The 21,384-nt window shown below is 38.8% G+C and overlaps 2 long non-coding RNA genes across 2 annotated transcripts; both read left to right on the forward strand.

Moving 5' to 3' along the window:
• Nucleotides 1–14,104: 14,104 nt before the first annotated feature.
• LOC147299493 (uncharacterized) lies at nt 14,105–15,803 on the forward strand. The gene is made up of 3 exons (XR_015121290.1): nt 14,105–14,211; nt 14,557–14,613; nt 15,752–15,803. It is a non-coding gene; the product is annotated as an uncharacterized LOC147299493 (long non-coding RNA).
• Nucleotides 15,804–18,092: 2,289 nt separating this feature from the next.
• Nucleotides 18,093–20,238, forward strand: LOC147299494 (uncharacterized). The gene is made up of 3 exons (XR_015119846.1): nt 18,093–18,343; nt 18,689–18,745; nt 19,884–20,238. It is a non-coding gene; the product is annotated as an uncharacterized LOC147299494 (long non-coding RNA).
• Nucleotides 20,239–21,384: the final 1,146 nt, after the last annotated feature.

Below are 21,384 nucleotides of genomic sequence, written 5' to 3' on the forward strand. Positions count from 1 at the left end.
CTTTAAACTAGCATAAGAGCATATATATCCAAAATGACATTTATATCACAAATCACAAATCACAAAGTCATTACATGATTGGGCTAGGGCTAAATCCCTAGCTCCAAATTAAGAAACTACTCACTAGCCATAAAAGTTACAAACAATATCACAAATTGAAACATAAATGGAAACAAGAAGGAAAAGAGAAAACTCTAGATGTTGAAGCCAAGCTCCCAAGGGGTGTCACTCCTCCAAGGATGCCCAAAATAGCTTCTTGTCCCAAGTGCCTCCAAGCTCCTCTTGCAATAATGGTGGTGATCGAATATGGTAGATGGGTGTTGTGATGGTGTTTGGCTTTTTGGAGAGGAAGAGTTGAAGGAGGGAAGATGGAGAAAAGAAATGATGTACAGAGATAAGAAAAGGCTAGGGTTTTGGAAGATGGAAGATGAGATGTGTGTTTTTGAGATGAGATGATGGAATGAATGATGAAATGAGTGAAATTAGAGAGGGTGGAGGGGGGAGCTCGAAAATGAGAGAGTTTTTTGTGGTTTGGGAGCTCGAAAATGTCTAGAATATGTGGCTAGGATTAAAAGAAAATGAAGGAATAAGGTTTGGTTAATTAAAAAATGAGAATATTTCATCTTATCCCTCAATGGATGATCCTTAAAGGATGTTGAGATAGGTAGATGTTCTCTTTGCCTCATTTAGAGCCTTCACATTGTGGTTTCTGAATTTTGCTTAGAATGGGCAAACAAAGGGAAAGGAAAGAGAGCATGTGATACGCAATTACCCAAAATGGAAAGATGCCTAGGGACCACTTTATCCTTTTGCTGACAGGATTTCTGAGCTGTCTTTGGAGAGCAATTTGGAGGCCTTAACCAACTCAGAAATTTACGTTTTATATATCAATAGAAAGCCCTGAATGCCTTCTTTCCAACCATATATTATATGCCTCAATCCAAGCTCAAACCAAAACGTTATGCCCCACACAATTCAGCTGACTCAGTTCTCCTCGGGTGTAGTTTTGGGCTGACTTTGAAATTCAAAATGAACACCTTATGAGTCTTCAAATGTCACGAAATTTAACCTGGAATAACTTCAAGGTGTTAGCTTCTATCTCCAATTGGATTCATGTTAAAATCTATTAAGGACAATAAATGGTGAAATTTTTCATTTTATTGTTTGGAATCTAAAAACACAAAATTAAATGAAATTTACAGATTTTAATCAAATGAACTCACAAAAACTAAGTAAGAGAAATGTAAAAGGATATAAATTTATGAGCATATCAGTGCTCAATTGGGAAAAGTGTCATTTCATGGTTCAAGAAGGCATAGTTTTGGGGCATGTTGTTTCTCCAAGAGGGATTGAGGTTGATAAAACAAAAGTGGAGCTCATTGAGAAGTTGCCACCACCTACAAGTGTGCGGGCCGTGAGAAGCTTCCTTGGCCATGCCGGTTTTTATAGAAGATTTATCAAGGACTTCTCCAAAGTATCAAAGCCACTTTGTGATTTAATTGCTAGCCAAAGATGCACCATTTGTGTTTGATGAGGCTTGCCTACATGCTTTTGAGAAGATCAAGGAGTTACTTATCAAATCTCCTATCATTTGTGCACCGGATTGGAGTATGCCATTTGATTTGATGTGTGATGCTAGTGACTATGCACTTGGAGCCGTTTTGGGACAAAGGAAGGACAAGTTTCTCCATGCCATCTATTATGCAAGTAGAACCTTGAATGATGCTCAACTCAACTACACCACAATGGAGAAGGAATTGCTTGCCATCATCTTTGCTTTGGAGAAGTTTAGAAGCTACTTGTTGGGTGCTAAAGTGATTGTGCACACGGATCGTAGTGCATTAAAGTATCACTTGTCCAAGAAAGATGCAAAACCGAGGCTTATAAGGTGGATACTCTTGCTACAAGAGTTTGATATTGAGATCAAAGACAAGCCTGGAAAGGAGAACTTGGTTGCGGATCACTTATCAAGATTTGTAGAAGGAGGTGATGATTCTCACATCCCCTTGTGTGAATCTTTTCCGGATGAGAGCCTTTTTGTCATGACTACTAGAAAAGATTTTTTGCCTTGGTTTGTGCATTTTGTGAACTACCATGCTAGTGGAGGCAAATTTGTGCCTAAAGAGTTTGACGACCAAGCCAAGAAAAGGTTTTTAAAGGAGGCAAGACACTACATTTGGGATGATCCCTTCTTGTTCAAAATGTGCAAAGATCAAGTAATGAGAAGATTTGTGCACCAAGATGAAGTTCAAAGAATTCTTAAGCATTGCCATTCATATGCTTGTGGAGGACATTTTGGAGGCAAAAAAACCGCACTAAAGGTACTCCCTAGTGGATTCTTTTGGCCTACCATATTTAAAGATGCATATGTTTTTGTTACTAATTGTGATAGATGTCAAAGGGTTGGAAACATTTCATCAAGAAATCAAATGCCCCTAATTAATATCTTGAAAGTTGAATTGTTTGATTGTTGGGGCATTGACTTTATGGGACCATTCCCTAGTTCCTATGGCAATCTATATATTCTTGTGTGTGGTGATTATGTGTCAAAGTGGATTGAGGCTGTGGCATCCAAGACAAATGATCACAAGATGGCTATGAAATTCTTCAAGGAGAACATCTTTTCAAGGTTTGGCACTCCTAGGGTTCTCATCAGTGATGGAGGATCACATTTCATCAACAAGCCCCTTGAAGCCTTACTCAAGAAGTATGATATGAAGCACAAAGTGAGCACTTCCTATCATCCACAAACTAGTGGACAAGTTGAGATTTCAAATAAAGAGATCAAACATATCCTAGAGAAGATGGTGAACACTTCAAGGAAGGATTGGAGTTTGAAGTTGAATGATGCTTTGTGGGCATATAGAACGGCATTCAAGACACCTTTAGGAATGTCACCTTATAGGCTTGTGTATGGGAAGGCATGCCATCTACCCGTGGAACTTGAACATAAAGCTTTGTGGGCACTTAAGGAGTTAAATTTTAACTTTATCAAGGCCGGTTAGAAGAGGAAGTTTGATCTTTGTGAGCTTGATGAGTTGAGGTATGAGGCATATGAGAATGCCAAGTCATACAAGGAGAAAACCAAAGCATATCATGGTAAGAAGCTTGTGAAGAAGAATTTTAAGCCAAACCAACTTGTGCTTCTTTACAATTCAAGATTAAAGTTGTTTCCGGGAAAACTTAGATCAAGATGGAGTGGTCCATTTCAAGTAGTTCAAGTCTTTCCCCATGGAGCCATTGAAATCAAGAACATGAAGAGTGGGGATGTGTTCAAAGTGAATGGCCACCGTTTGAAGCCCTACGTCTCGCCTAGCTTCAATGAAGAAGATGAAGTCCTTTACTTTAAGGATGCTCCTTGTGCACCATAAAGGCAACCCAAGTGTTGGACGTCTACAAGGGGGAGTTTTTCTTGACCCTAGCTTATCTTGTTTTAAATTTATTTATTTATGCTTTGTTGTTTTATGTATTGTTGTTGTGTTTTGTGTTTTGTGTTGTGTGTTTTGTGTTGTTTATCTTTCACCCCATGCATGAATTTTTCATTACAAAACTTTCAAAGTGACTTTTTAACATTGAGGACAATGTTAGATTCAAGTGTGGGGGGATTCAAAGTAACTTTTGTTGAAAATTTTTAATTTTTGTTGTTTAATAAGGGCTAAGAAGAGAATGAGCATGTTTAGGTCTTAGAAGTTCTTCTCTTGTTAATAGTGAGTTATGAGACCTTGTTTGAATCTATTTACACAAAGTTTGTCAATTTGATTCATTGTAATGAGAGAAGCATAGTAAGACTTGTGTGAACCAATTATGCCATATATGTGAGTTTTGAGCCTAATGGAAGTGCATATATTGTTCCTAGCACTTTGTTCTTCATGTGTGATCAATCTTGTGCATATTGCATCTCTAGAACTTGCTTAATATCTCTCAAAGCTTTGTGTCATGTATGAATCCATCTTGGAAATGATCTAGGCATTAGGAATCCACCATGGCCAAATGAGCATAATCCCTAGATATGTTATATCCATTAGATTGCCATTTTGTGCCTTTATGTTAGCCTGTCATTTATTTCCATTACAGATGTCTTACCCTTTTGCTTAAACACTATCCTTACCCTTTTCAAGCTTTGTGATAATCTTTCCTTTTCATTTCTTTAACCCCTCACCTAAACCCCATTACAACCTAATAAAGTCTTTTTGATCCAAGATATTTGTGCATGACTAGTGGAGATGAGATTGAGTAGCAAGAATATGGAGGCATATGCACAACATTACATTGAGTGCATACACTAACCCTTAATGACTTTGTGGTTAGGGATGTAGCCCTAGCCCAACCATGTAATGACTTTGTGATTTGTGATATAAATATCATTTTGGATATATATGCTCTTATGCAAGTTTAAAGATCATGACTTATATGTGTGAATTTACCACTTGTGCATATGAGAAATGTTGTCAAGTAGAAATTGGAGATTGGTAACCTTTAGTTTCTAAAGCTTGTTACATAAGAGTATGGTAATTTAAAAGCACTTTGGTTTGATTGTTTTAATTGCTTGGATTCCTCATCCTTAGAACTTTATGCACCTAGGGTTTGCTATGGCATTAATCTTAGGTAGTTACCTTGGTTGGGATAGTTGATAACATGAAAGAAGATGTGCCCTAATTTACCTTGATCGGGGGTTAAGAGGGAATCTAATCTATCTAATTTGGCATAATCATTAATTAAATTGTTTGTTACATGGGAGGGTTAGTGTGAACCCCTAATAACCTCAAATCCTTCATCATCATTGAATTTAATTTGTACTTGAATTTGCTTGTATTTCCATTTGTTAGTTTCAAATTCTAGTGTTACTTATCATCAATCAACCAAAAAACAACTCAACACTACACATTTGCACATATCATTATGTTTAGTCTTGGCTTACATAGTACATAGTAGGTTGTTTGTTAGTTTTATAACCCTAAAATCAATCTAGCTTGTGATTGAAATCCTAATCCAATCTCTTGCGTACCCTTTACTCCATTTCCATACTAAAACTTGACAACCTTACACTTGAGGTAGGATAACAACACCTGACTGGGGCCACCCATAGTGGTACTCTGATAATGACGACGTCTCGCCTCGGCTCTGCTCCGATCTGATAAAGACCTTTCAACCCTCATAGAAGATTCTCTCAAAGAGTTAAAAGTAGAATTGTTCGCTGCAGTAACCACCGTGCGAATTGAATCTCTCAAACCCTCCTCAAACCTCGAGCATCTATCAGCCTCATCTGTCACTAGAGCTGAGCAGAACTTGGAGAGCTAAGTAAATTTTCTCTCATACTCTGCTACTGACATAGACCTCTGTCTAAGCCTCAGGAACTCAGCTCTTTTCTCATCACAATAAACCCACAGATAGTACTTCTCATAAAAGACTCTCCTGAATCTGTCCCAAGTGATCTCGGCTGTTGTGAGTCCCAAACTGACAGGACCGCCTCGGATTCCACCCTGAAACCCGGAGTGGTCCTGTGGGATCCAAAGTCAAGGAAAATCCTACTAAAAATTCGGCAGAACCTCTCATGAAAATGGACTAACCCAAAATTTATGAAACCTGTAGAAAACACTTCTAATATTCAGCAACCAACTCTACCATCCCAAATCTAACAGTTAGGGAAAAACCCTAGCTGCCACCCCAAAAGAAAAAACTCTTTCTTCTCCTCAACCTATCCATGGGGGAAGAGCGGCCCTTGTGTTCTCACATACTGCTCCTCCCCTCACCCCTCTCTCCTTTGTTTTTATTTTCATTTTTCTGTGTTTTTATTTTTGTCCTTTGGGATACTCTCCTCCCAATAAGTCATAGCGTTTCCATCTCTCCTTGCGAGAGTTTCTCCACCTTTCTTCGTGAGAGTTTTTCCGATTTGGTTTGTTTTGGTTTGTTTTGTGTTTTGATGCTTTCTAGTTTTCTCTGGTGCTCATCACAAGGTGTTAGGAAATCACTATTTTTGTTTTTCTGTGTTTTTATTTTTGTCCTCCTCCTAATAAGTGATAGCGTTTCCATATCTCCTTGCGAGAGTTTCTTCACCTCTCTTCGTGAGAGTTTTTCTTATTTGGTTTGTTTTTGTTTGTTTGTGTTTTGATGCTTTCAGGTTTTCTCTAGCGCTCATTGTTGAGTGCTCATTTTACACTACTTTATGATACTAACTCCGTAACTCAGAGTGCAAGAACTCGATATTTTGTGTGTTGTTAGATTGTTTTTGTTTTTATAGGATAAAATAAGCAAAGAAGAGAAAAGGAGCCGAAAGAGCTATTTTTAGACGTGTCCTAGTCAAACTAGGAAAAGTGGAGAAATCTTGGTCACACCAGGAAATGCGGAATCTCAGTCAAACTAGGATTCCTAGTCTCACAAGGAAAGATCAAGCTTGAATAAGAAGGAATCATGACGATCCAAAGCCAGAAATGAGAAATCCTAGTTGGAGCACGAAATTCTGTTTCAACTAGGAAACCTAATCCAAGTAGGAAATGGAGTCCTAATGAAGATAGGAATCATGAGGGGCAAAATGGTAATTGTGAAATTCCAAGTGAGATAGAAATCCTAAGTCAACAAGGATTCCTAGGTGGACAAGAAGAAGTGATCAAAAGTCAAAATCAACAAGTCAAAGGTTCTAGAAGCTTCTGGAAGACATTGGGCCAAAGCACAAATGGATGAGATGACTTTCAGCCAAGGGATTGGGCTTGGGCCAGGCGTGAAACCCTAAGGAGGGTGCGGCATGGGCTTAAGTGAAACCCTAGGGGGCTGGCGCATGGACTTAAGTAAAGGGCCATGTATTGGGCGCATGGGCTGAAGGAGAAAGACTTAAGTGAATTGGCGCAAGGGGCTGCTGTTATGTGTATTGGGCTTAAGTGAGTATGGCCTTGGTCCATTAGGTCAAGTTACATCAATCGCACATTGGAGAGGAATAGAAAATGCAGCCCCACTCCCCTCTATAAATATATCTCTAAAAATCAGAAAAAGGGTTTGAAGTTTTGTTCTCTTCTCTTTTATTTTTCAGAAACCCTAGTTAGCTTGTCTTCCCTTCTCTTGCCGCAAACCCTAGCAGCCACTCTCTCTCTTGTTTTTCTTGTGCCGCAGCCACCATCTCTCCCTCTTCTATTTATTTTTCTTCTTTCCTTTGGTGGCCGAACCCTAGCAGCCACATTTTCTTGTGTTGTCTTCTATTTTTGTGCTGAACGGAAGAAAGAGGATCAAGTGACGCTGCAGCCACCACCACCGAGTCGCACCACCTGGCAGCCGCTCCTTCCAGCAGCCACGCCATCACCATTTTGCTGCCACCTGGCCGAGCACCTTAGTCTCCTAGCCGTGGAGCCCAAGGCTGAGCAGCCCCATTGCACACCAACATTGCAGCCGCACCTCCACCTTGCTGCCCCGGCTTGATCTCTCTTCCTTTTCTTTTCGTTTCCATTATTTTAATTATGCATTGTTTATTTGTGAATTTAATTATGCATAGTTAAATATTGGTTTAGGGCTAGGATGAAGCCTTAGCATTGCTGTTCACTTTCACTATGTATTATTAATATTCTGATTGTTTATATGTTGACAAATCTTGGATCTTTGTTTAAATTGACTCTATTTGTTTTGCATCTTTGACTGATCACCTTAGGTTGCATGCATCTAGATTTATGTTGTGAAACTAAACAAGCTCGAAAAGGATGATAGTTTCAATAGGCACCAAGTGGGTATCCTAAGATAATATTCATGAGAAAAGAGATCATAGAGGACATAGGGTACATTAATTTGGAGCTATGCGCTATGTGTTTGTCACTCTCACATATCGTAACGACTCTTGCATGAGTAACAGCTGCCTTAGCTTAGAACTAGGGAACATGCAAGTTAATTGGCTAAGGAAGGCCCAAGAAGCTCTTAGTTTATGCACAGTAAGGGGAGTAAGTGCTAAAAGTGACTAGCCAAACTTTTTAGTAGATGAACTTTGTCAACATGTTTATATATTGATTGTTAATATTCATAGTAAAGTGAAAGGTATGCTAGCGGTGGATTCTGACCCCTAGTGTTCTTTATTATTGTTTCACCCGAAATCTTTCAGTTGTCATTTTAAAGTTTGTTATTTTTCTGTTAGTTTAGTTTAGCCCTAAAAACCAATCAAAACCTCCCATTTGCGTGTGTGAGTCAGAGTTGAGTTAATTGAATTTAATTAAGTTAGTAATCGTATGCTAATACAATTCCTTGTGGGATCGACCTCGTATTTGTAAGCTTTGCTACTTAGCGATTCGTGCACTTGCGAGTTAACCTAGAGCTCAGAAAAGGTTATTTAATTTGCTCTAGGAAAACATATAACACTCATCACAAGGTGTTAGGAAGTCACTATTTTCGTTGGTACCGATCATGTTTCCACCGGTTACTACTGCCTGATCCACTACTTTGCATTATTATCAGCCTCGACTTAGAGATGTTGGTAGGATCGTGAACCCAAACGCGACTAGTTTGCTAATTCCTACGGTACCTCTCTAGCTCCATTTGGTGGCTATAGTATCTGCTCGATGCCAATGTTATGAGATCTTGGATTTTCTATGGGTTTTTATGCTCCATTTTTGTGGGTTTTTGTTTTCTTGTAAGCCTTTGGGCTCATATTTTGTATTCTCTATGCCTTTTTGGCTGTTTTAATGCAATGATATGCTTTATTCTAAAAAAATATATATATATTCAGCAACAACCTCTACCACAACCAATAGGGAGTCTCAGACTCAACACATAAAACAAAGCAAATCAAAGGGTCCAAGTACAGTTAACAGAGTCACTATTACAATAAGTTTTACAATAAGATTAAAGAAACACTCTGAGTGGAAATGACGCCTACGAGGTCCGAGGAATGGGAAGGAAAAAATATGCCTCAACGTGTATGGCTCGACCCCTACCACCGCTACTACCTGGGGCAAAAATTTAAAACAAAAAAATAGAGGAAAAGCGTGAGATAAGCTCAGTGAGTGGACGAGTTAAGAAAAATGAAACATAAAATTTATTTATTCTTTTCGAAGTCTTAAAATAATAATCTTTAAGACCTCACAATCGTTCTATGAAACCACCCAGTTTTAAAACTAGTTTCAAAATCTCCTCAAATGTGAAAGGAACTATTTAAACACAAGATAGAAGAGTTAAACAATTAAGAAGTCGTTCTTTGAAAATTTCTGAGTAAAAGTATTATGTAGCACCATATACTTAAGAATCATTATTAAACATAAAAAGAAATTTCCTCTTCAAACTTATGAAGTAGAAAATCCTTGAAAAGGGGAATGAAGTTTTACCGTACTTCAAACTCATAACTGTAGACAATGTCCTGGCCACAATCTCATACATAGAGGTCATTCTGCACGAGCAGGCTCTTATCCTGGCCACAATCTCGTACGGAGAGGTCACTTCACACGAGCAGACTCGTATCCTGGCCACAAACTCGTGCATTTTACACAGGCAGGCTCGTCCGATTAATACGTGCATTTACACAGCAGTTTTAAAATACTCTTTAATTCTCTACTTTCCTTTGAAATGAAATCCCTTTTCTTTCCCTCAACACTCTCCTTAATAATTCAAACTCTAAAGTGTTATTATTTCGAATAAATTTAATATATATAAAACCGTTCATAATATCTCAACGCCACGCAAAATAATTTCTTGAAGATGAGAATTCAACTATGAGATTATCACACCTTTAACTATCAACTCAAGGCTTACTCAAAACTTTGAAATCGATTTATTCTCAATAAAATTCTTGTATAAACTCACCTTTGAAATCGTTTATCTCTCACGACTCTTAAAACCAATTTAATTCATCAATCTTATATGAAAAAATCATTCAATAAAACTTAAGGTAAGAACATTAATTAAACTAATGAAAATATATACTTTGAAAATCATAAATCATTTATAACAAGTCCAATCCCAAAATATTTTAACTTAATCCATACTCAAATAAATCAAGAAGAAATTAATCCATACTCACAATTCATCATTTCTCAATTAAAACTCAAGATAAACAAATATATCCAACCATAAAGTAAAAAAAATGTTTCTAAAACAAAAGTCCACTCACAGTGCGAAATCAACGTAGATCCTCCATTGGATTGTCTTGAGCCTCATTGATATTGCCTATAATATACGCAAATAATTATAGAATTAGGCTCGGCTCAATGAAAATATAAGGTGCATGTGTGAACCTAAACGTTACACTTAAATCTATTATTTTCTCACGGTTATATTAAAATTCCGCTTAACCCAATCACTCAAAAGCCTTCTATCTCCTTCCCAGCTCTAAATCCAGCAACACCCAAACTTTTCTAATCTGCTCAATTCACTCAAATAAACCTTATACATGCTATACCTCAGTCGGGGTTAGTCTAGGAGTCCTTCGGTATCGAAAAGTAACCAATTTCAGTCCGATTTAAGATTTCGTCAACTCTAAGTGATTTCCACCTAAGTAACAACAATAAACTACACAAAGCAGACCCAAATTTCATATTAAGCTGAGAAACGCTGGACTCGACGGCGGGAGCCGGTGGTGGAGCTTGGCTTTTCGGAGCTATTTTTGCACGCAGGGGAGGTGACCGGCCAAGGGAGGCTCGGGGGAGGGGCGACCGGCCCCTGAGGGTCACACCGATGGCCACGTGCCGCCGGGAAAGTGGCCGGACCACTACCTCTAGTGGTGAGGCAGCGCGCACATAGAGGAAAGGGAAGAGAGAGAGAACTGTCATGGAGAGAGAGAGAGAGAGAGAGAAAGAGAGAGAGAGAGAGAGAGAGAGAGAGAGATCGGGGGAGGAGAGAGAGCGAGAAGGAGGGGGCGTAACTCCGATTTTCCCATGCTTCGTGTCTACGAACTCGTGGACTCGAGACCTTTCCAACAAGCCCAAAACTGAGATCGAAAACCAATTAAATATGATAGTCAACATTTGGGTCAAATTTTTGTAAATTACAAAATTTAAAATGTTTAAAAAGAATAATCTAATTTCTGTCAGATTCTTTTTTTTTTTTTTTTTTTGTGAAAACATAAAACAGGCTATCAAAAATAAATTTGAACTTCCCACCGTCTACGTCTTATATGCTTCTAAATAAAATTCTGAAATTCAAATAAGTCTCTTATAAAAATAATTAAAGTCTAGAAATTGCCAAAGTAATTTAGAAAATTTTTCCGAGGTTCCACAAACCAACTTCCTTTAAAGCCTTGTAAAGTCAAAGTTAATTAACAATAAAAATTTGGGTCGGGTCGTTACACAAACGCTCGGAGTCCCACCAGTGATAAGCATCACCCATAAGCAGGAAGGTAGCCAAGACCAAATTCCGGTCATCGGGGCATCCCATAACCTCAAAGATCCTCTCAAGTTGTATCATCCACTCGTTGGCCATGCTGGGATCCGAAGTACCCGAAAAATTTGAGGCCCCAAGCTTACGAGCACGCTTAATGTTGTATTTCCCCTCAAGAAATGCTCTAGTGCGAAAAACAATAGTCACTGCCTCAGCCTGCTTATCGATGGACTGTTCAAAACCCTGTGTCGTCTCATCGACAGGTCAATGAGGCATAATACCTATATGAAACACTACAAGAATATTGTCAATAGATATCGCCCATTTTATATCAGATTTGAATTTGACTGATATTGTAAAAATTATAATATCAGATAATCTTTTAGCTGATTTCTAAACTCTATTAGAAATCACATGGTTTTTTTCAACTGATATATAATAATTTCCATTTTTCTAAGAACTTACAAAGACATCAGTATAAATTGTCAACTGATATCTTAACACAACACTTATAATTTTTTATCCTAACACTCAAACTCACCTGATATGTAATGTGTTTTTTCTCACTTAAAATTTTTTGTCCTACTCCTAACACTTACACACATACTATATACTAAAAATTAAAAACCTGGGTCTATCTCTCAACTCACTTCTATGTCTCTCTCTCGCAAAGTCCATCTCACAAAACTCTCTCAGCTCATCAGCCTCACACACTCGCCGTCGCCATCACCACTCCCAGACTTCATTGTGAGTTCGTCTGTCTCTGTCACTCTCACTTCTTTATCTCTCTCTCACCATCTGACTCTTAGCCTCTCCATTCACAGACGTCAAAGAACAACCTGATCAGTCGCACCCCAGCCTCTCTCTTGTCGTCGCTGCCACCGCTTGAAGATCCTCTCGAACCCAAGATCCTTTCGATAGGTGAAATGTGAATTTTTGGGTAAATTAGTTTGGGGTGCGACTAAAAATACTGAAGTATTTTTGGGTAATTAGGATATCTGTCATTCTATCTCTCCTAACAAATTTAAAAATACAAGAGGAGATGTAATTGAGATTCTTTGTGTCGTTTGGATCTATAAGACATGGGTATTTTTGGTAGTTAATTACTGAATGGGGCTCCCTGTTTGACTTACTCTATTGTGTTTTAGCAAATTATAAATTGTGCATTTCATTTTTCAAGTTTACTTTGTTCGTATTAGAAGACATAACCAACAGCCCTTTTTACACTTAAGGAATTGCTAACCTAGCTAGGTATATTTCTTAATTATTTACTTCGATCACATTCATGCTGTTGTTCAATTTTGGTCTTCTGATTTTAAGCTTGTACTTGTAAATATGACATAAGAGCTGTCCTAGTATGCATATAAGTTTTTTATTTGAAAATAATTGGAGGAACAATAAAGTGGCTAGTGTAGATTTCTATATGGTACACTTGCTGAGTTTTAGGAATAATAGGTTGTCTCTCTAGGGCCTCTTATGAGCTTTTTGTTTTCCATATATAACATATATGTTTTGAATCTCGTATGTAAATTGCAGTACATGAATGTTTGTCTCTTAGGGTAAAATTAAAATGTATTAATGAGTATTTGTTTCATAAGAGGCTAGGTGAGAAATTTGCATTTTAATTTGATTGCACATTAATATTGAATTGGCTATTGTCTTTTTATGTGAAGTTAATATCAACAAGCAAGGGCAATGGATAAAACTTGGATGCATGCTGATAGGATGACTAAGGAGTATAGGGTGGGAGTTGAGGATTTTTGACATTTGCATTAGGTAATGCTACCAATCATAAGTACATTCATTGTCCTTGTGTGAAATGTGGGAACTTGAGTAAGTTTACCATTAAGATAGTAAGGGAGCATCTTTACTTTAATGGTATAGATAAGCGATATAATAATTGGATATGGCATGGTGAGTGTGCTGCCCCTACATTTGTGGAGTCAGAACATGATGTATTTGGGTCCGAAATAGTCAACATGTAAGAAGGTGCATTTGATAATTTCAATGAGAATCTGGATGAGTTTATGAAGTTTGTTGAGGAAGGAGAGAGACCCTTATACCCACATTGTCATAATTACAGCAACTTATCTGCCCTAGTGTAACGACCCGACTCAAATTTTCACTAGAAATTTAAATTTTTATTTAACTATGTTTTAAGAGATTTTTTTAAAGGATGTGGAATTGAATTTTAAAGATTTTGATATTTATTTGGAAAATAAAAAGGGTTTTGATTTAAAGTTTTGATTTATTTATTTTTGTTTTAATTTAGGCTTGACCAAAAGTTGACTTTTAAAATAAATGGGTTTTCGACTTTGACTTCGGGTCCGTTAGATAGGTTTCGAACTCACGATTTCATAGACACGCGGCACGCGCCAATCCGAGTTACGGTTTGAAAGATATAGGCGTTTAAAGTGAGGGGTAATGTTGTAAATTTATAAAAGTGAGTTTTAAAAATCAGATTTCCTCTCTCTCTAGATTTTTCTAGAAATTTCTCTCTCTAGAACTCTCTCTCCCTCTATTTATTTTCTCTCCCCCGCACTCACTTCTCTCTCTCCCCGAGCTCACTCACCTCCCCCTCTCTTCTCTCACCGGCGTGGCCAACTCCGGCCATTTTCACGGCGACCAGAGGCCGGCGACCAGCTAACCCCACTGGCCCAGTTCTCTCTCTCCCCGTGCTCTCTCTCCTTCGCGCTTCTCTCTCTCTCTTCCCCTTCTCGGCGCGCGACACTACCAGGTCGGACCATCTTCTCCGGCGAGTTTCCCGACGACCCAAGCTCACCAGTCGACTCCTCGCCCGGCGCCAACACAGCCCAGCACCTCCTTGCACCGGCCAGCCACCACTGCGACACGAACCGCGATTGAAAGCCAGCCCACTGCCGCCCCTTTCCTTTGGCGATTCCGGCCACCTCTGGCCTCCGTTCGAATTGATTTTAGGTGGGTTTTCTTCCCTTCTCAGTGGACTTTCATTCTTTCATGAATTGGTTGTCTGATTTTGAGAAATTGATGAAGATTGAATTTGTGGGGTTTAAGGCTATTTTGGGCTTTCTTGAAAACTGGTTTTGGGGATTTTTGTTGGATAATTATTGGACAATATTCACCCGTTTGAACCTCAATTGAAGATTAGAATTTAAAAAGTTGTGAAGTTTTGGGTATATGAGTGGAAGTTGGGAATTGTCGAACTAGAATGGGAGTCCGGTGTGATGTTAAGTTGAGCAGTCCTCTACGTTTAAGTGTCTTGTGTTGAAATTAATTATATTTCGTCGATTGTCTATTTTATAGGCGAGACGACCGCGGCTCGAAACGATTCGGCGGAGGATCAAAGCTAGGGATATCACTGTGAGTGGACCCTTCTTCCTTAAACTGATTTATGAAATTTATGTTTTTATTTTGGTTATTTAAGTTTGATTTAGAAATAACAAATGTGAGCGAACTTTGGTTTTTAAATAAAATCATAAAAGATTTCATTAATCCTATTATGCATGATGGTTTGAATTTGTTTTGGGATTTGATGAAAATGTTAGATTTCGGATTTCAAATGCTTCATAAGTAAGTTTTTAAAACATATATTTACATGTTGGTTTTAATGAGTTGTTGGACTTTGGGAAAGGAAATTAGTTTCTCATTTTATATACAAGGTTCATTTAATATTTCGGTTTTGTCGAAAAGTATTATTTTGATTTATGTATATTGAATTTGATTCGAATTACGTATGTTGGCTTATGGATTTTAAGTTTCTTCTTGGAAAAGTACCTTGATATTTATTCTTGGTGAAAAAAAAGGATTTATGATTTGGTTATGAAAAAATGGTTTTCAAACCACCTTTGCAGTACCCTCCAGGTTATCGGATTGGATAGGTCTTTGGGACCCATCACGGCACACATATAGGCTTTGGGCCGTGTGTCGGGATGCTTCGCCCTTTGGGGGCCGCTCTGCGTGCACGTATGACCAGGATTGCCTGCACGTGCTGATTTATTCACGCGTGTGTATGGCCAGGATATTGCCTGCACGTGTTGGATTTCACTCCACGCGTGTGTATGGCCAGGATATTGCCTGCCTGTGCGATGCAGGAATTCCGCACAGGTGTATGGCCAGGTTATTCAGGGTATATAGCATGGTGGAAAATGAAATTGGTACCTTCAAGAGTGTTTTATGGATTTCAAGTGAGAAATATCTTTCGAGTTTTATAATGATTTCGATTTTATTATGATTTTGATAAATTAAATGATTGGCTTTTGAGAAAAGTGTTTTGAGTTATCTTTTCTTTGAGTTCCTTTAGTTTTTATAATATTCTTAAAGCTTGGAAATGATTTTAAAACTGGGGGATTTCAAAAGCAACGTGAGGTCTTAGAATTTAAATCTAGTTATAAAGGGTTTTCTGAAAAGATATTTACCTTTGATTTTCTTTTTTTATTAAACTGTCCACTCACTGAGTTATCTCACCATTTTCCTATTTTGTTTCAAATTGTTCCCCCAGGTTGTAGCTTTGGTGGAGGTCGAGCCAAACGCGTCGAGGCATAGAATCCATTTCTCATTCCCGGACCCTGTAGGCGCCATGTTTTATTTTTGTAAAAACCTACTTTAAATGATTAGTGGCTCTGATAACAACTCCTAAGGTTTAAGTGGGTTTTTTTTGAAATCTGTTGGGTCCGAGACCCTTTATTTGCTTGTGGTAGAGGTGGCTGAAAGACTTAGAAGTGCTTAACAGGTTTTGAAGTTTCTGGGTTAGTCCATTTTCAGGGGAGATTCTGCCGAATTTTCGGTAGGATTTTCCTTGATTTTGGATTCCCGCAGGACCTCTCCGGGTTTCAGGGTGGAATCCGGGTGCGGTTCTGTCAACTTGGTATCAGAGCATTAGGTTTTAAATTCCTGTAGACTCGGCACCTCGTGTGCATCCTTCGGTGAACGCAAGGTTTTCCTCAGCTTGTATGGATATGCCTCCTCGACGTGGCCGACCTCAAGAAGTTGTGGTAAGTTTTGGGGGTATAGTTTATTCGATTAACGTGAGTGTTAGGATTACGGTAAGCCTATATTTCAGCCTTGACTCCTTAGTTCACGATCAGAATTTATTCTTCATTTTCATGGATACGTAAGGAATGGTGTGGAAGATGTAGTAATTAATGATACTTGAAGTTGCGATCATATTTATGTTGGATACATTTAGAGATCATAGGGTTAATCAGAGTAGCGCAGCGGAAGCGTGATCGACCACAGAGACTAATCACTTGGAGCAAGACTTTTTGTTTCTTTCAAGTAAGGAGAAAGGTTATTTGCATTACGATGGTTAATCGCGCTAGTTGAGGATTTATGAGTCAAGTCAAGCAAATAAGTTAGCATACCGATCTTGAATTGTCACGAATGGACAGCGTAATACACAATCATGCACTGATAACGATCCTAATGTCTCATCTTGATTTTTATGGACACGAAGACGCTCTCTCGTTACCTATTCGTGACGTATACTTCCATGGTACAATGATGAAATTTTTAATGGATCACTTAACGAATTTTCGGGTACGTCATCACCATAATTTCGAGACAGGAGCTTGTGGCTCACCTCTGGATATTGACATAGCGACAACCTACCTTTGTTCGGATCAGAGAAGCGAGGTACAACATATAAGGAGAGATTAACTTTGGTCAAGTCTCTCGGTTGGATCATATATTGGAGGATCTTCGGGATTGGCCCCCCAACAAGGACAGACTTCAGGTGCCCAGAGTCAGGGGTAGAGAGCCGTGGAGACTGCAGGTGCTACGTCTAGTAGGGGAGCACGGTCTAGTCATGCTAGTAAAGGTGGAGGACAACAGAGGAGTCAGCCAGGACGCCCCAGAGCCCAGGGCAGAGTTTTCGCCATGACACAGCGGGACGCTTTGCCTTCACCAGACGTCATCATGGGTACGTAATCCATCTTTGGGCATAATGCAATATTTTTTTTATAGGCTCTGGGACACACACACACACATTCTTGCGTGACACGTACTCTCGGTTGATTGTCGTTAAGAGATAATAAACTTTCTCGATTTCTGGGTTAGAGTGGTTTTCAAATGATTTCAAGGTTTTAAATTGATTTACTTCGTAATGGTCTTATTCTTGAAAAACTTTATTTAAGGTCTGATGTTTCTACCACATTTTCAAGTTTTTATTTTTGAGGCTTACTTAAATTATTTAGGTTCGTTGAGGAGACGAATCGGTTTTAAGGGGCAATAAGAAGTTTGCAACTACAATTAAAGATTTCTACTAAATTTCGAGGACGAAATTTTTGTAAGAGGGGAAGGTTGTAACGACCCGACCCAAATTTTCACTAGAAATTTAAATTTTTATTTAACTATGTTTTAAGAGATTTTTTTAAAGGATGTGGAATTGAATTTTAAAGATTTTGATATTTATTTGGAAAATAAAAAGGGTTTTGATTTATTTATTTTTGTTTTAATTTAAGCTTGACCAAAAGTTGACTTTTAAAATAAATGGGTTTTCGACTTTGACTTCGGGTCCGTTAGATAGGTTTCGAACTCACGATTTCATAGACACGCGGCACGCGCCAATCCGAGTTACGGTTTGAAAGATATAGGCGTTTAAAGTGAGGGGTAATGTTGTAAATTTATAAAAGTGAGTTTTAAAAATCAGATTTCCTCTCTCTCTAGATTTTTCTAGAACTCTCTCTCCCTCTATTTATTCTCTCTCCCCCGCACTCACTTCTCTCTCTCCCCGAGCTCACTCACCTTCCCCTCTCTTCTCTCACCGGCGTGGCCAACTCCGGCCATTTTCACGGCGACCAGCTAACCCCACTGGCCCAGTTCTCTCTCTCCCCGTGCTCTCTCTCCTTCGCGCTTCTCTCTCTCTTCCCCTTCTCGGCGCGCGACACTACCAGGTCGGACCATCTTCTCCGGCGAGTTTCCCGACGACCCAAGCTCACCAGTCGACTCCTCGCCCGGCGCCAACACAGCCCAGCACCTCCTTGCGCCGGCCAGCCACCACTGCGACACGAACCGCGATTGAAAGCCAGCCCACTGCCGCCCCTTTCCTTTGGCGATTCCGGCCACCTCTGGCCTCCGTTCGAATTGATTTTAGGTGGGTTTTCTTCCCTTCTCAGTGGACTTTCATTCTTTCATGAATTGGTTGTCTGATTTTGAGAAATTGATGAAGATTGAATTTGTGGGGTTTAAGGCTATTTTGGGCTTTCTTGAAAACTGGTTTTGGGGATTTTTGTTGGATAATTATTGGACAATATTCACCCGTTTGAACCCCAATTGAAGATTAGAATTTAAAAAGTTGTGAAGTTTTGGGTATATGAGTGGAAGTTGGGAATTGTCGAACTAGAATGGGAGTCCGGTGTGATGTTAAGTTGAGCAGTCCTCTACGTTTAAGTGTCTTGTGTTGAAATTAATTATATTTCGTCGATTGTCTATTTTATAGGCGAGACGACCGCGGCTCGAAACGATTCGGCGGAGGATCAAAGCTAGGGATATCACTGTGAGTGGACCCTTCTTCCTTAAACTGATTTATGAAATTTATGTTTTTATTTTGGTTATTTAAGTTTGATTTAGAAATAACAAATGTGAGCGAACTTTGGTTTTTAAATAAAATCATAAAAGATTTCATTAATCCTATTATGCATGATGGTTTGAATTTGTTTTGGGATTTGAGGAAAATGTTAGATTTCGGATTTCAAATGCTTCATAAGTAAGTTTTTAAAACATATATTTACATGTTGGTTTTAATGAGTTGTTGGACTTTGGGAAAGGAAATTAGTTTCTCATTTTATATACAAGGTTCATTTAATATTTCGGTTTTGTCGAAAAGTATTATTTTGATTTATGTATATTGAATTTGATTCGAATTACGTATGTTGGCTTATGGATTTTAAGTTTCTTCTTGGAAAAGTACCTTGATATTTATTCTTGGTGAAAAAAAAGGATTTATGATTTGGTTATGAAAAAATGGTTTTCAAACCACCCTTGCAGTACCCTCCAGGTTATCGGATTGGATAGGTCTTTGGGACCCATCACGGCACACATATAGGCTTTGGGCCGTGTGTCGGGATGCTTCGCCCTTTGGGGGCCGCTCTGCGTGCACGTATGACCAGGATTGCCTGCACGTGCTGATTTATTCACACGTGTGTATGGCCAGGATATTGCCTGCACGTGTTGGATTTCACTCCACGCGTGTGTATGGCCAGGATATTGCCTGCCTGTGCGATGCAGGAATTCCGCACAGGTGTATGGCCAGGTTATTCAAGGTATATAGCATGGTGGAAAATGAAATTGGTACCTTCAAGAGTGTTTTATGGATTTCAAGTGAGAAATATCTTTCGAGTTTTATAATGATTTCGATTTTATTATGATTTTGATAAATTAAATGATTGGCTTTTGAGAAAAGTGTTTTGAGTTATCTTTTCTTTGAGTTCCTTTAGTTTTTATAATATTCTTAAAGCTTGGAAATGATTTTAAAACTGGGGGATTTCAAAAGCAACGTGAGGTCTTAGAATTTAAATCTAGTTATAAAGGGTTTTCTGAAAAGATATTTACCTTTGATTTTCTTTTTTTATTAAACTGTCCACTCACTGAGTTATCTCACCATTTTCCTATTTTGTTTCAAATTGTTCCCCCAGGTTGTAGCTTTGGTGGAGGTCGAGCCAAACGCGTCGAGGCATAGCATCCATTTCTCATTCCCGGACCCTGTAGGCGCCATGTTTTATTTTTGTAAAAACCTACTTTAAATGATTAGTGGCTCTGATAACAACTCCTAAGGTTTAAGTGGGTTTTCTTTGAAATCTGTTGGGTCCGAGACCCTTTATTTGCTTGTGGTAGAGGTGGCTGAAAGACTTAGAAGTGCTTAACAGGTTTTGAAGTTTCTGGGTTAGTCCATTTTCAGGGGAGATTCTGCCGAATTTTCGGTAGGATTTTCCTTGATTTTGGATTCCCGCAGGACCTCTCCGGGTTTCAGGGTGGAATCCGGGTGCGGTTCTGTCACCTAGTCAAGTTGTTCAATTTGAAGGCAAAACATGGTCATTTCGACAATAGCTTTACTGATATGCTGGTCATCTTTGGAGATATGCTTCCAAAGGGTCATTTGCTTCCCTTATCTACGTATGAGGCGAAGAAGACATTGGCTGCTTTAGGAATGGAATATGAGAAGATTCATGCATGTCCGCACAACAGTATTTTGTATAGAAAAAAATATAAGCATGACACAAGGTGCCCCAAGTGTGATCTATCTTGGTGAAAGATCAACAAGGAAGAAGTTAAGAAGGAAGGGGTGGTAGCAAAACTGTTGTAGTACTTTCCACCTATTCCAAGATTTAAACAGATGTTTAAATCTTGTGAGAATTCAAAAAATCTAACTTGGCATGCTGAACAGAAATTGAGTGACGACATAATGTGTCATCCAGCTGATTCTCCAGCTTGGAAGTTGGTTGACCAAAAGTGGCCAAATTTTGCAAGTGAGCCTAAAAATTTAAGGCTTATCCTTTCCGCTGATGGGATAAATCCGCACAGTTCCCTTAGTAGCCGGTATAGTTGTTTTTAGTGACTTATAACCTTCCTCCTTGGTTGTGCATGAAGAGGAAGTTTATGATGTTAAGCTTGCTTATTTCTGGTCGTAGGCAGCCGGGAAACGATATAGACATATACTTAGAATCGTTGGTTGATGATTTGAAGACCTTGTGGGAGAGAATTGATGGAGTGCACGATGGGAGTTAGACTTGACTTGGCACCCGAGGTTGGGAATAAAAAAACTTTTTTGCCAGCAGCTCCATATACTCTTTCTAAGGTTGATAAACAAACACTTTGTAGGTGTTTGTTGGGTACTAAGGTCCCGGAATGTTATTCTTCAAATGTGCGAAACCTTGTATCCATGGAAGAGTTGAAATTGTTTGGTTTAAAGTCTTATGATTGCCATACGTTGATGCAGCAATTACTACCCGTCACCATACATTCGGTGCTGCCCATCCACGTGAGATATGCAATAACAAGGCTATGTTTCTTCTTTAATGCTCTTTGCACTAAAGAGGGTTGATGTGTCGAAGTTGGATAAAGTGCAATATGATCTCGTTGAAACTTTATGTTTGCTAGAGAAGATTGTCTCACCTTCGTTCTTCGATATAATGATGC

Source organism: Dryas octopetala, chromosome 1, assembly GCF_963921425.1.
Source record: "Dryas octopetala chromosome 1, drDryOcto1.1, whole genome shotgun sequence".
NCBI classification, from domain to species: Eukaryota; Viridiplantae; Streptophyta; class Magnoliopsida; order Rosales; family Rosaceae; genus Dryas; species Dryas octopetala.